At 36.4% G+C, this 13505-nt stretch overlaps 1 protein-coding gene across 6 annotated transcripts in view; it reads right to left on the minus strand.

Annotated features, from left to right (window-relative positions):
- TENM2 (teneurin transmembrane protein 2) overlaps positions 1–13505 on the minus strand; it is a 3416041-nt gene that overhangs the window by 1823494 nt on the left and 1579042 nt on the right. For all 6 annotated transcript variants that reach the window (XM_070232931.1, XM_070232936.1, XM_070232935.1 and 3 more), the window contains one exon: positions 9530–9596. The gene's annotated coding sequence lies outside the window, so the exon portion shown is untranslated. The remainder of the gene's footprint in view (positions 1–9529; positions 9597–13505) is intronic.

The following is a 13505-nucleotide window of genomic DNA, read 5'->3' on the forward strand; positions in this document are numbered from 1 at the left end:
TCAGACTCATTTTAATTTCCATGGAGAATCCTCAAATAACTTAAGGGAAAATTTAATGATGAATAACAAACATAAAGGTAACTTATGAATTATATCTGCATTTAACCTAAATCCTCATTAATTCTTAAGAATATCAAGTTCTTTTTGTATTAAATTTTTCCTTAATTTTGTGACTATTTTCCTGAAATTTGTAAATCACTCACAAGGAAGTAATTAGAATTTCTTTCTTTAGAATGGAGAGCATGAATATCCTTCTGAACGCCCCCTCCTGCTTGATGCTACAACCATGCTGGCCTTTTATCTAGTCTTTGAGTGTTCTGAGGTCTTTCGCATCCTCAGTCCTTCGCACATGCTCTTACTTTCCTCTAGCTTCTTCTTGATTTTTAAAATCTCATTGGAAAAATTTCACTTCCTCAGAGTCTTTCCCTCTTTAGCTTGAATTAGATAAGTCTGCTCCTCTCTTTGATGACATCCTATTCTTTATCTTCTTGGCATTTATTAGATTTGAATTGTGTATTTTTTGTGTGTAGTTATTCTATCTATGTTCACCTCTCAGAGTAGCCTAAATCCAGGAAGACAAAGTCCAATTTGGTTTATTGATGTTTATTGAGCACAGTGTTTGGCAAACAATTGAAAAATAAGTATATAGAGAGAAAAAGGAAGGAAGGAAGGAAGGAAAAAATCATTTGACTACAGTAAGACCTGACTTACTAAATTACAAAGAATCCACAACATCACAAAACCGTAACACAATAATGGATATTCAAATGATGTTCAGAGCTCTCTAGAATAAAGCTAAATTATGTTCAACATATTTTTTTAAGAAGGCAGGAAATATACACCTACAGTAATTCCCATAAGAAATTTAAAAACAGCAATAAAGGGGAAGGCCTCAGTTATGGGGAAAATGTACATATTGTAAAATACATATATATCTAAAAATCTCTTTGTGCATTTCACATTATTAGAGTCACTTTTCCCCCCTCACAATCTAAATATTGACTCCTTAAGAAGATGTAGTTAATATCGTACAGTTTGAAAAGCTCTTCTTGAACTTAAAATTTTAGCAGTAGCCTTTCAGATGGCAGCTAGAGGGAAGACAGGAAATTTACAAACATTAATTGAAACTCAGAGCCTGATCAAATACTGCAAACCTAATGTTTCTCAATATTTTCCAATTAGTTATTCCAGATTTCCTATGTAGGTAGAAGAAAAGATGTGGAACGTGGAAATCCTATGCAGTGACTGCCTCCTTTGGATCAGTGTGTAACAAAAAGTTGGTAACTGCCATACTGATTGACTGAGAGCAACAGAAAACCCCTGAGGCCTTCTGGTTCAGTTGGGATTGTAATGATAGACTAGCAAGATAAAAGCCTGCCAGAACATTAGCTTCAACTGTATGACAATGCCCTCCCCAAGAAGATATGATGCTGTGTGGATGAATATAGATTGAAAATGTGGATCCTGTCAGCAGCACTGATTTCACTCAGAAAGCCGAGATGCTGGGAGGATGCTGTATCTGCTCAGGGTTAGGACTCCAGCAATGTGTGAAAAATTCGTTTTCTCAGCTGGAAACACTCATATGTCTAGTTGTACAAGTGGTAAGTTTGGGTCCATACTAATGGTGAAGCTGAGAGGGAGATGGAGAGAGGTGTGGATGCCTGCCCATCTTAAGGAGTGAGTGAGTCCTTCTTGGCCTAATGCTGGTGCATGGGAGAGGATCACACGTTGCTCAGAAATGAAATTTCTTCCTAGGATTACTTGAAGTCCTACTTTCCAAATGCACCCTGATGCCATGAAGTAATTCATTTTCCTCTCTGCCATAGAACAGACACAGCTGTCATCATTTTTATTATTTCTCTGACTGATTTCTTCCTTCTGACTCTACAGAGCAGAAAATTTACCCTTCAAAGGTGCAGAGGGGATAGATTTCCCTATTTTTTAAAATTATTTCTCCAAATAGGAGACTTGCAAGAAAAAGAGGAAGACAAATTTCTACACATCTATGTTGCAGTGGTTAATAACATTGACTTTGGAATTAGACAGACAATCTTGGGTAGGATTTTCCTAACCATGAAATCTTAAGAAAGTCACTGTAACTCTCTAAACATCACAGGGATGTCCTATGGATATTAATTAATTAATTAAATGGATTTAATGAGATAATGATCATAAAGTGAGGCAACAGAAGCTCCCCATAAATGTTATCCAATGGCGTTATTACTACCACAGACACAATGGAAACAGCACACCATCTTTCAGTCACGCTTATGAATATTTTATCCTGTGAACTTAGCGGAAGATCAGGCTGAAGTACAACAATTAATTATTCATTAGCCCCACCCTTTTTATTTTAGAAAAAGGAGTCAGGCATGGCATAAAACTTCACCTGAAAATCCTTTCTCAGTCAAAATGGAATCATGAATTTGGATCTTCAGCTTCGAGAAATGGTGAGAAAAAGTCCTTTCTGTGACATGACTATTTTCTGACATTTGGGATGAAATGAAATATTATCACTAAAAATTTAACTGTCATTGGACTCAGTACTATGGGATGTATGTAATTCAGTACTACCAACTCAATAGTAATTTTTAGTCTTTATACAACAAATAAAATCCTTTTCATTTTCTCTCTCATCTCAGTCAAGTAGCTTGTTTTCTTCGTGACTGGGAATAACTGAAAAAGATAATATTGCTTTTATTTCTAGATTTTGTTGATAGGATAAAAACCTGATGAAGTTCCAACATCAAGTAACAGGTAAATGCAAAATCTATAGCGCTTTATGTTCCTGCGTCTGTAAGTGAGTTGCTGAACTGGTGGCATGCAGGAGTTGAGTTTTGAACTTTAAGATTATTTAGGATAAAAGATCATAAATAATCGTCTTTCTTTTAGGGAGTTAATGTATGCTATCCTTATTTTTTTCATTACTTATTATTATTTCTTTGCTTCAATTTTTTTTCTTTTCTTTCCATAACTCAGTCTGTGCCCTCCAAGCATTATAGAATTAAAAATTGAGTGTTCCAGCACCATTTTAGTTTTATGTAGGATCTCTTTACTTAAAAAATATTCTAGTCATCAATCTTTTAAGATAAAAAGTATTTGATCTCACCTCTTCATTACTGACAAATGGAAATAAAAGAAGAGAAAGATAATGAGTTTGTTTTTGAACATATTGTGTTTTACATACCTACTTAAATATCAGCCATCTGGAGACACCCAGCACACTGAAAGATAAATCTGGACCACATTAGAATGACACATACCAAATATGTAAGAACTATCAGCATCAGCATTGGAAACAGTTGAAACCATAGCTATAAGGTACAATACTGCTTCTTCTCAAGCTTTAATGCGTATGTGTAGGAATCACCTTGAGATGATAAGAAAATGCAGATTTCATGCAGCGGGTCTGGCGTGGGGATTCTGCAAGTCTAAAGAGCTCACAGATGCTGATGCTGCTGGTGGACAGATCGCACTGTGAGTGGCGAGAATTAGGCCATCCAGGGAAAAAGTTAGACTGAAAAGTGTAGATAACTAGGGAGATGATCTTGGATAACACATCAGAAAATAAGTTAAAGAGAAGCACTGAAGACAATTAAAACAGATGAACTAGAATACAAAACAGATAAGAAAAATAACAACTAAAAGGAATCAGTTTGCAAGAAGTGGCCAGCCAAACAGGGCCAAATGATGTAAAAAAATAAGCCATAGAAGAGAGAAATGAAAAGCCCATATATTTAATAATTAAAAGATCACTAGCTATTTATATATTCTTCCTACAAGTACTTGTCAGATATATGTACTGTGGACATTTTCTCTCAGTCTTGAACAGACACTTCACAATTTAACAACAAAATGAAGAAAAAGTGCTCAGCATCCTTAGTCATTAGGAAAATGCAAATTAAAATCACATGAAGATATTATACCTACATGCTAAAATGGTCAAAATTAAAAAGTCTGAAGACGCCAAATGTTGGTACATATATGGAGTAACCAGAACTTTCATTCCTTGCTGGTAGGAATGCAAAATTGTGTATCCACTTTGAAAAATTGTTTGGAGTCACCTCATAAAGCTATACAACTATCCTGTGATTCAGCAATCCTGTTTCTAGGCATTTACCCAAGAGAAATGAAAATATGTTCACAAGGAGACATGTGCAAGAATGTTCATAACAACTTTACTCATAATGGCCCCAAACTGGAAAAAATCCAAATATACATAAGCAAGAGAATGGATTAATAAATTGAGGTATGTTCATATAATGGAAAGCACCTAGTAGTAATTCAGAATGAACTACTGCTACACATAACAACTTTGATGAAACTCCAAAATATTGTGCTGAATGAAAGAAGCCAGATACAAAAGAGCACACACTGTATGGATCCATTTATTTAAAGTTTTACAATAAGAAAAAATGATCCATGATAAAAGAAATCAGAATGCATTGTCCATCGCCCCAGAGGAAATAACTGTTCTGATTTCTTTCATCCCACCTACAATGTGGCATGCAGGAATGTTCTGGAATAATGCAAATGCACTATATCTACATAGGTGTGTGGTTTACATAGTGTATACATTTTCAAAAATATTTAGGATTCTCGGTGCTGGCCCTGTGGTTGAGCGGTTAAGTTCGTGAGCTTAGCTTTGGTGGCCCAGGGTTTCGCCGGTTTGGATCCTGGGTGTGGACATGGCACTGCTCATCAGGCCACACTGAGGTGGCATCCCACATGCCACAACTAGAAGGACCCACAACTAAAATATACAACTAGGTACTGGGGGGATTTGGGGAGAAAAAGCAAAAAAGAGGAAGAAGATTGGCAACAGTTGTTAGCTCAGGTGCCAATCTAAAAAGAAAAAATAAATAAAAACAAAACTATGATTAAAAAAATATTTAGGATTCTCTGCTTTTTCACTGAATTTAAATTACATCTTGACTTGGGAAAAAGGTAAAAGGCCAAAAAAAAGAATGGTTAATTCTATTTGAAAGAGAGATTTCGGTGGCATGGTGAAGTAGATCTCTACGTCAGGGACTGAGGAATGTTTTGCAAAATAGGAAATGTAGATCCGTCTTTGGACAATTTTATCCTTGAAGGGCCAGAGACCCCACAGTTGTTTGAAATGAACCACAGTACTTTTGTCATTAACTTAGGAAAGATCTGATGAACTTTTTGGCATAATGAGAAGGAATTAGTAAAGGGGCTGGAGAAACAAGAAGAGTTATATCAAGAAAGAACTAAAAATCAATAGTAATGCTTGTGAATGAGGCTCAGTCATCCTGACCTCAAACATTTGACCCCTATCAGTTGAAGCAAAACATGTTTAATGCCCTTAAATTCTGTTTAGCTATTTTTCCTGTAATAACTCCAGCCTACGTTACTATAGTTAAAAGTTAAATGCATATCTGATTAAAATCATCTTCGAAATTCTTGGGCAAATACAACACTTTACAAAATTTATTATGTTCTCCCTTCCTATTTGTTTATATGATGAACCACTTGGTAGGGGATGAGAAGACTTGAAGGAAATTATTATTCAAGCTCGAGGAACAGAGGTATCACGCAAGCTTACACTTAATGAGAAAAGAAGCTACTTAAATGTCCTTGGCATTGCTCTGATGTTCTTAAACTAGTGGTCTCAACTCCTTTCAGATTGTCATCATAATTCTCGTAGCAGAGATTTCCTATGGCAGTTGTTTTTCATGTCCTACTGTCTGAAGCAAAAAGTGGTGTGGGGCCTACTGTATTTTAAAATAAAATATTATCTAAAATAATTCACATTTAAGAATTTTATGAAGGCTCCTGGGATAAAGAGATAGCCTGAGTGGCGACAAAAACAGACACAAAAATATAGAAAGCAAGATTAGGGATCCTTGCATAGCAATAAACAACTTTCATTTTGCTACATCTGGGATAAACAGGAAAGCTATGTAAATTCTACATTGAGCTCTAATCTGCTTGGATGTGATACTGTTGAGCCCAGGCTGCCGTAAGTCACTCTGGGGCCTTCTGCAATGAAGCAAATATAGCAAAAGCCATTTGCTAATATTTTTCAGAAGTTCATCTATTTCGTGTTTTATTTACCAGTCTTATCATTCCTTTGTGGCGGGTAGGTGGGGGCTGAGTGGATTTATGGTGTTCTGTCTTATCTCTTACTGTTTTATCTAGATTTTTAGATATTGAATCTATCGTACTTGACACAAATGATATCACCTTATTCATCCTAATTCACCAATTCATATAGTGGATTTGAGCAGAATGCAAACCCTATAGGGAGAATGAATGATACATGGGATTACGCAAGCACAAAAGAAATTAGTCTTTTCTAACTTTGATGCAAATACAGGAGGATTGCATCAAGGAGAGTTTTACTTGTGAATGAGAATCTGGGATTTTGAGAGGAATTTACAGCACATTGGTTAGAGTACTATTAGCTTTGAAGCCAGACTATCTGGTTTTAGAAATTTCTTAGTTTGTGTGTGCCTCAGTTTACTCATCTGTGCAATGGAGTTTATAATAGTTATATTACCTACTTTACAGGGCTGCTGTGAGGAATTAAGCAGATGATATAAGTAATGTTGAGAATAGTGCCTTGCCATAGTTGGCATTCAATAAATACTAGCCAGTATTATTGGAGTGAAAATAAATACCTTCTTGCTTCTTGTAGTTGCTTTACATTCCTGAAAGGTTGTACACACACATATACAACACACAAAAGAGAACACTGGATTTATGTTTCAAAATATGTTTGAATCCACACAGTCATTGCTCTGGGTTCATGACTTCTTGACATATAATTCTAGCTAAATGGCACCATTTCTTCTTCTACAACCAACGTAGAATTCATTTATCAAATGCCTGCCAGAATGTCTATGTGGCTCAAACAAAATTTCAAATTTTGAAGCACATGCCACACATTCTTGTCCCTGTCTGCTCTCCGTGGATGCTTTCAAACCAATCTCCTTTCCTGAAATACTGGAGAGGGACTCTATTAAATATTTTGGTTCCTGTTTTCTTCTTTATAATGTGGCCGTACTCATTATTTCCAGGAGCTCCCCAGATCTCCATTCAGTGCAGAGATAGCCTGCCCTGAAATCTTTAATTACCGATTATACCATCCTCCTAATCTTCTTTCCTCCTTGGTCTATTCACCCAAGGCTGATTTGTGTCTTCTGTCAAAGTCCCTATAGATGAAAATGCTTCTCAATTAATGTACGTCCGCCCCCCACCCACTGATTTATTTAAAAAAACTCCTATTCTGCAAAGAATGCCACTTAGAAAGGTTGTTAATCACCACATGCTTGTTCTGAGCTGTATTGTTCTGCATTGTATCACGCAGCTCGATTGTAAGCTCCACGGGGCACAGCCTTTGTTTTTCATGCCCTGACTATTGTTCAGTGCAGTGCGCATTGATGGCACTATAGAAAAAACAAACAATGGCTTTTTCCACATTTTTCCATTTTAATTGTCAAATGGGATGCTATAAAAGCATAATTCACACAAGAAGTTGCGTACACAGCCTCTGAAATTGCTAAAATAAACCATGTGAGTTAAAAGGCTAAGTCTGTCTTTTTAAAGAATAACTTTCAACTCTTATCCATTTGTCATTATTTTTCCTTAGAATTACCTGAAAGTCAAACATCTATTTAAATGATTGCAGGTACCCTTAACTCATTTGACTGAGGGGAGAACTCTCTAGGTGTTGACTCTGCTACCTGAATACACTTGGCACTGCCAAAATTATAGGGATTAAAAGTAATGTCTGTTACAGGCTTTTCATAAACTGGCTCTATAAAAGGTGCCATTTCCCGATAAAGTTCACAATTAGCACCAGAGACAGCAGTCGGCACATTTTAACCTGTGTTTTTTGTGAGAAAGTGATTTAAAAAAAAGAGCGCAGATTTCTTGCTGAAGAGCAATTTGTCTCATTTCTAGGAAATTCATACAAGGCAAGCATAACAGTTCAGTCTGTTGCCAAATATTTTAACTGCTTCTCTCTGACATCAGTTTCTATAGCATATCTCAGTTGGAATTGTTTCAGTGCATCTTTGGATTCAATATCTTACTAAATAGAATGCTGACTGAATGGTCAAAGCTCTAGATGGACTCTAAGAAACAGCAATATCACAGAAGACAGACATATAAATACCATAAATATAAAAGCAGTTCCTAGGAAAATTGCCATAAATAAATGGACACCACACAGGTCTAAATGTAAGGCTTCCTCAAGTCTCATACATATATACAGACAATTTAAAAGTAAGTTCGTAATGAAATATTTTAGAAATTTTTGTATAGGTTTAAATGATAACTGGTGGTCTTTGATCTTTAAAGACAAAATTATATGGTGCAGAGTTTTCTATAATGTCTATATCACAACAATTTCCTAGGACATTTGTCAAAAAGCAGATTCTCAGGCTCCACTCCAGAGCTGTTAACACAGATCTTCTGAGGGAGAATCCCAGGTGTCTGTATTTTTAAGAGTTCTCTCAGTTAATTCTTATTGATCAGGCAGTAAGTGCCAGAGTATTAAAATAACACTGGAAATATCAGTCTGTAGATCTTGTTTGGATGCTGCCAGGTACCTTCTTGTGTGCCTTGGGTCAGTTGTTTCAGCATTCTGAACATCTCTTTTGCTCATATAGAAAACGTAGTGTCTAGATTGGGTTCTCTTTCAAGTACTTTTCTACTCCAACATTCATTCTCTGATTCCAATTAAGAAGATGAGCTCGTTCTTATTGTTTTCTGATTTATCTTTACATCTCTGAGAGATTAAGTAAGCTTGCTAAGAACAAAGCACACTCACTTTCTTGTTTCTCTTGCTACATATAACTCAAGGCTAATTTCCCGACTGCATGCCAACGCATTAACGCTAATGTACAAAATCGCTTCCTTGAGAAATTTGGGTGGTAGGGGTGTTTGGAAGGGGATAAGCAATAAGGAAAAGTGTTTGATACAAAGATTAAATTAGGTTTTAGAAGACTCTTTGAATATCTATTCATAATATGGCCACAAGCCCCTGGAGAGTCAAATAAATTATTCTTAAGATTCTTTCATAAGATAATGGAGGCTAATTTGAAGAGGTAAATAGTAATTGCAATATTAAGCAGTTCAAACTACCTTTACAACTATTTCTGGAACTCCCCATGCTGACAGATTTATTTGATGCCAAGTCCTTTTCCCTCATCTTTTAAAAAAACATCTTATATAATCCGGCATTACCTATTTTACATATGTGGCATTTTGCTTAGCATTAAAGTAGTTTATTTGGAGAAGATCTTTTACAGACTATTCTGGGGAACAGCCTGCTACCCTCTTCAAGTAGCAGCAAAAGATGCAGGGATGCTTGTTTAAATGTGACTTCTCTTAACAGCTTGTGGAGATAGGGAGCAGAACAAGAGTGTAAACATTATTAAAATAGTCTACAGTGCCAAATGCAAGAAGGCAAATGCCAAAAATTCTCCCAAAGTAGCATGGAATTGACAAAGACTGCATACTCCAGTATTTACACTCTCACTTTACTATGACTTACCAAGGTTCATGCACCAGCCACGTGTTCTAATCCATAAGCTCCGGCTGCACACCTCTTCCCAACGGCTCTGCAGAGGAAACAACAGGTGTTTTTAGTCAAATAATCCAGTGGAACACTGTCAGTAAAGACTCAGATGGGCCTAGTAACCTACAGAATTGCTTCAAGATTTTCTTTTAATAGTCTCCTCTGCTTTTCTAGTCTTTGGGAAACACACACACACACACAGTTGTTTGTACAAAATGCATTCCCCTACATTGTTTAACAGAATTCAACAATGTTCCCAACCTGACAACAAAGGCTTAAGGTAAAAAAGAATGCAGCAGATACATTTTGTGGCTCCTATAAAAAGAATAAAAACAGGGATTTCTGATAATGCCAAGTATTTTAAATGGAACCACCGCTGCCCTTTCTAAAACACTAGCTGTTCTATGCTTGTACATGAACGGAGTTCAAATGCGGAGCTGAGACAATAGCTAAGTCCTTGGGATCCTCTTTTGAATACTGTGTACAAGAGTGTGGCAAGGAGCACAGAAGATGTTTCTGCTAGGCATGAATTTTAATCTGCACCCTCTGGCCTCTTGGAGGTCTGAAGGTTTTGCACGGATGAGGCAGGAATTTACCCGTGCCCTGAAAAAAGATGATGTTATAGGCTGTTTTCCTTGGCAACAAGATACTATGTTTGTGGTCCCTCCAAGGAGACTAACCCTGCCTGACAGCTGGAGAGTCTCGCGTTACTTGAATTGATTTTCTCATAGTTAATCCACTTTTAGGCATTAATTGACGGTGGCTGGAATGTGACTGGCTATTATGGTTTTTGCTTTTTTGCTATAGAATCCAGAAGATAAAAGAAAATTCCTGAAGGTTGTAGGTTACAAGTTTAGACAACTCATTATGAAATCTCCATCGAGATATAGGAAATCTTGTTCTCTGCAATGTTTTGTATCACTACCTCATTTTTAAGACTAACGTTTTGGCTGTTCTAATTCGCCCCGTGCTTATCCATCATATCCCTCTGTCAATTGTGGAAATACTGTTATCTAGGGAAAATACCTTAAACAGATTTTAAGCCCGTAGGAGCTAAGTTAAATCGAGTATATTTCTGGACACATAGCCTATATATGTTGAATGAATAAATAAGTAATGATAATGCCAATAATACTAGTAGTAAATGTTTTGGGAAGCTTATTATGTGCCAGGCACTATATTTTATCTAATCCTCAAAACAATCCTCTAAGTTAAATATTTTTCTGCAGACAACAACAGAATAAGTAATTTTCTCAATATCAAATAATAAATAAGTGGATAGGAAACTAGTGATGTCTTGATACATATTCATTGCTTTAGAATGCCTTATAAAGGAATTATACCTGACTAATAAGACTCAAGTAAATGTACAGATGGAAAGATACCAGTCATATTTTTTAACATGTTATCTTATAGTATAATGTTCAGTAAATAAGCAAGATACAGGATAATAAATGTTATATAATTTTCAAACATACAGACGCTTATATATACATATATAAAAACACATATATTTCTTTAGCCATACACATATTCATGTATGCAAAATGTAAGCACAACTTCCTTCTTACTGGTAAAATTGTAGGTGATTGTTTTCATTCATTTTGCTTGTCTCTATTTTATTTTTAAAATTTACATACATATTAATTGTACAATAAATATATATATATTTTATTGCTGAGGAAGATTAGCCCTGAGCTAACATCTGTGCCAATATTCCCCCTCCCCCACTTTATATGTGGGTCTCTGCCACAGCATGGCTGATGAGTGGTGCAGATCCATGCTCAGGATCAGAAACTGTGAACCTGGGCCATTGAAGCAGAGTGCACCAAACTTAACTGCTATGCCACGAGGCCAGCCCCACAATAAATATTTTTAAAGACACTTAGCAAATTAGAACTCTGAGATTAGCAATTAAAGCAGTATAACCTGGGCAGGCCTTCATGAAGGAAGGCACTCAATCTAGTCCCAAGAATCTATCAGATTTAGGCAAACAGAGAAGGTGGATAAAGCTATTTAGAAAGAGGAGAAAAACATTCCAGCAAAACCAGAGGAGAGAAAATGACAGAGCATATCCCAAGGACAGTACAGGCCAATATTCCATGCCAGATACAGGCCAGTTTATAAAAAGAATGGGCCATATAGGGAGAAGTGTCCCCATATCACAGTCTTAAGGATGCGTATATTCAGCCTTTCCCATACTATTCCCATGAAGAAGTCTGAAAATATGTGAAGCTACACTAAAAACTAAAATTCATTTTCAAAATAGCATGTCAGTCACTTCAGTCAAGGTACACCATCTACACTCTGCCCTTTGTTCAAGCTTTACATGGCACCAAGGTCCTAATAATTTAGATAGAAGCCAAGTTATACAAGGGCTTTGAAGACATTCAGACTCGGGCATAAAATTCTGTTTCCTCCAAAACTGGCTTAACAGTGGTACCAACTTCCTAGTGTTGGGATGTGAAATACATAGACTACTGCATGTCAAAGACTTAGTACAATGCCAGGTACATCAAAAGTATTCCATAAATAGTACCATTAACACTTGTACTCGTTAGTTCTGCAGAGAACTCAAGGGAATAGTCACTGACAAAAGTGCTTGGTAGGACATTGAAAGTCCTCTTGTAGGAGAATATCTTCCCCATCACATTCATATAATCGACATACAATCTACAGTTTCTACCAGTAGTCATCCTCTCTACACAATAGGCAAAGGCCCCTGCTTAGATGCAATGTCTATTTAAGGAAATAGAAAAGAAAAAAAGAACTAAACATTTACCAACAAACTGATATTTCCCCCAGTACTGCATGAGGCCCTTTACACGCACTTCTGTATTTAGGCCTTACACAAAAACCTGTATTATTTCTGTTTTTAATCTCATTTAAAAAGTAAGAAAAAAGGGGCTACAAAAGAGTGCCTAATTTGCTGATAATTATTTGGTTGGAACATGGAAAAAATGAAATTCCAACCTATATTCATGTGATTCTTAAATTCCTGATCTTTCCATGAGAAGTCCTGCTTTATTGGAAAGAAGTAAGACATGATATAGAAGCAAGAGCACAAGAAACATAAGTTCTGAGCCTGCTAACCATCTCTTTACCATTGGCCAGATCATTTAATTCTCTGTATGTGGGTATATTGACTGTGAAAGGAAGGGATTAAATTCTGTCAGTGTTTCAGGACCCTGTCTCTTCTAAAATCTATCAAGTCTAATTATTTAAAGCCACTGACAATGGGCACGTTTTAATAAGAGCGAAGGCTTACACAGTCCTTAAGTACATGTCAGGAGCTTTTCTAAGCACTTTACATATATTAACACACTGGATCCTCACAATAGCCCTATGATGCAGTTATGATTAGATACTATTATTATCAACATTATACATATGAGGAAACTGAGGTACACAGATGTTAAGTAATATGTCCAAGGTCACATAAAAGGCAAAACAGGGCCCCTAATGCAAGAACTCTGGATCTGTTTTATGATTTTAATGGCTATGCAACCATCAGATCTTTGGGTTAAGGTCTGAGGAAAGCAAAAAATGAACGTATGTTTTGATTCAGAATGTTAAGGATCTGGCGCTTGAAGGTGAGCAAACTTATTTAGCCCCAAAAGAATTATGAAGCCACTGAGAGCTGAAGTAGAAAAAGTCAAGGAGAAGGGAAAAGGGCTGAATCCAGGCAATTGTCACAGGCTTCCAAATTTGCACAGAGAGTCATAGTTTAATTCTGTGGTTTCAGCTATCCTGGAATCCAGTCCATATCTTCAGGAAACAGCATTCAGATTTTTTTTTGCTGAAACTATCCTTCCAGTTCTCGAAGGCAGTGGTTTTCAAAGTGTGACCTTGGACCAGCAGTGTCAGCATCACCTAGAAACTCGTTATAAATACACCTTCCAGGAGAGTCTAATGTGAGTTAGAATTTGAGAACTACTGCATTAAGACATGT

The sequence above is a fragment of the Equus caballus genome, chromosome 14 (assembly GCF_041296265.1).
Source record: "Equus caballus isolate H_3958 breed thoroughbred chromosome 14, TB-T2T, whole genome shotgun sequence".
Taxonomy (NCBI): Eukaryota; Metazoa; Chordata; class Mammalia; order Perissodactyla; family Equidae; genus Equus; species Equus caballus.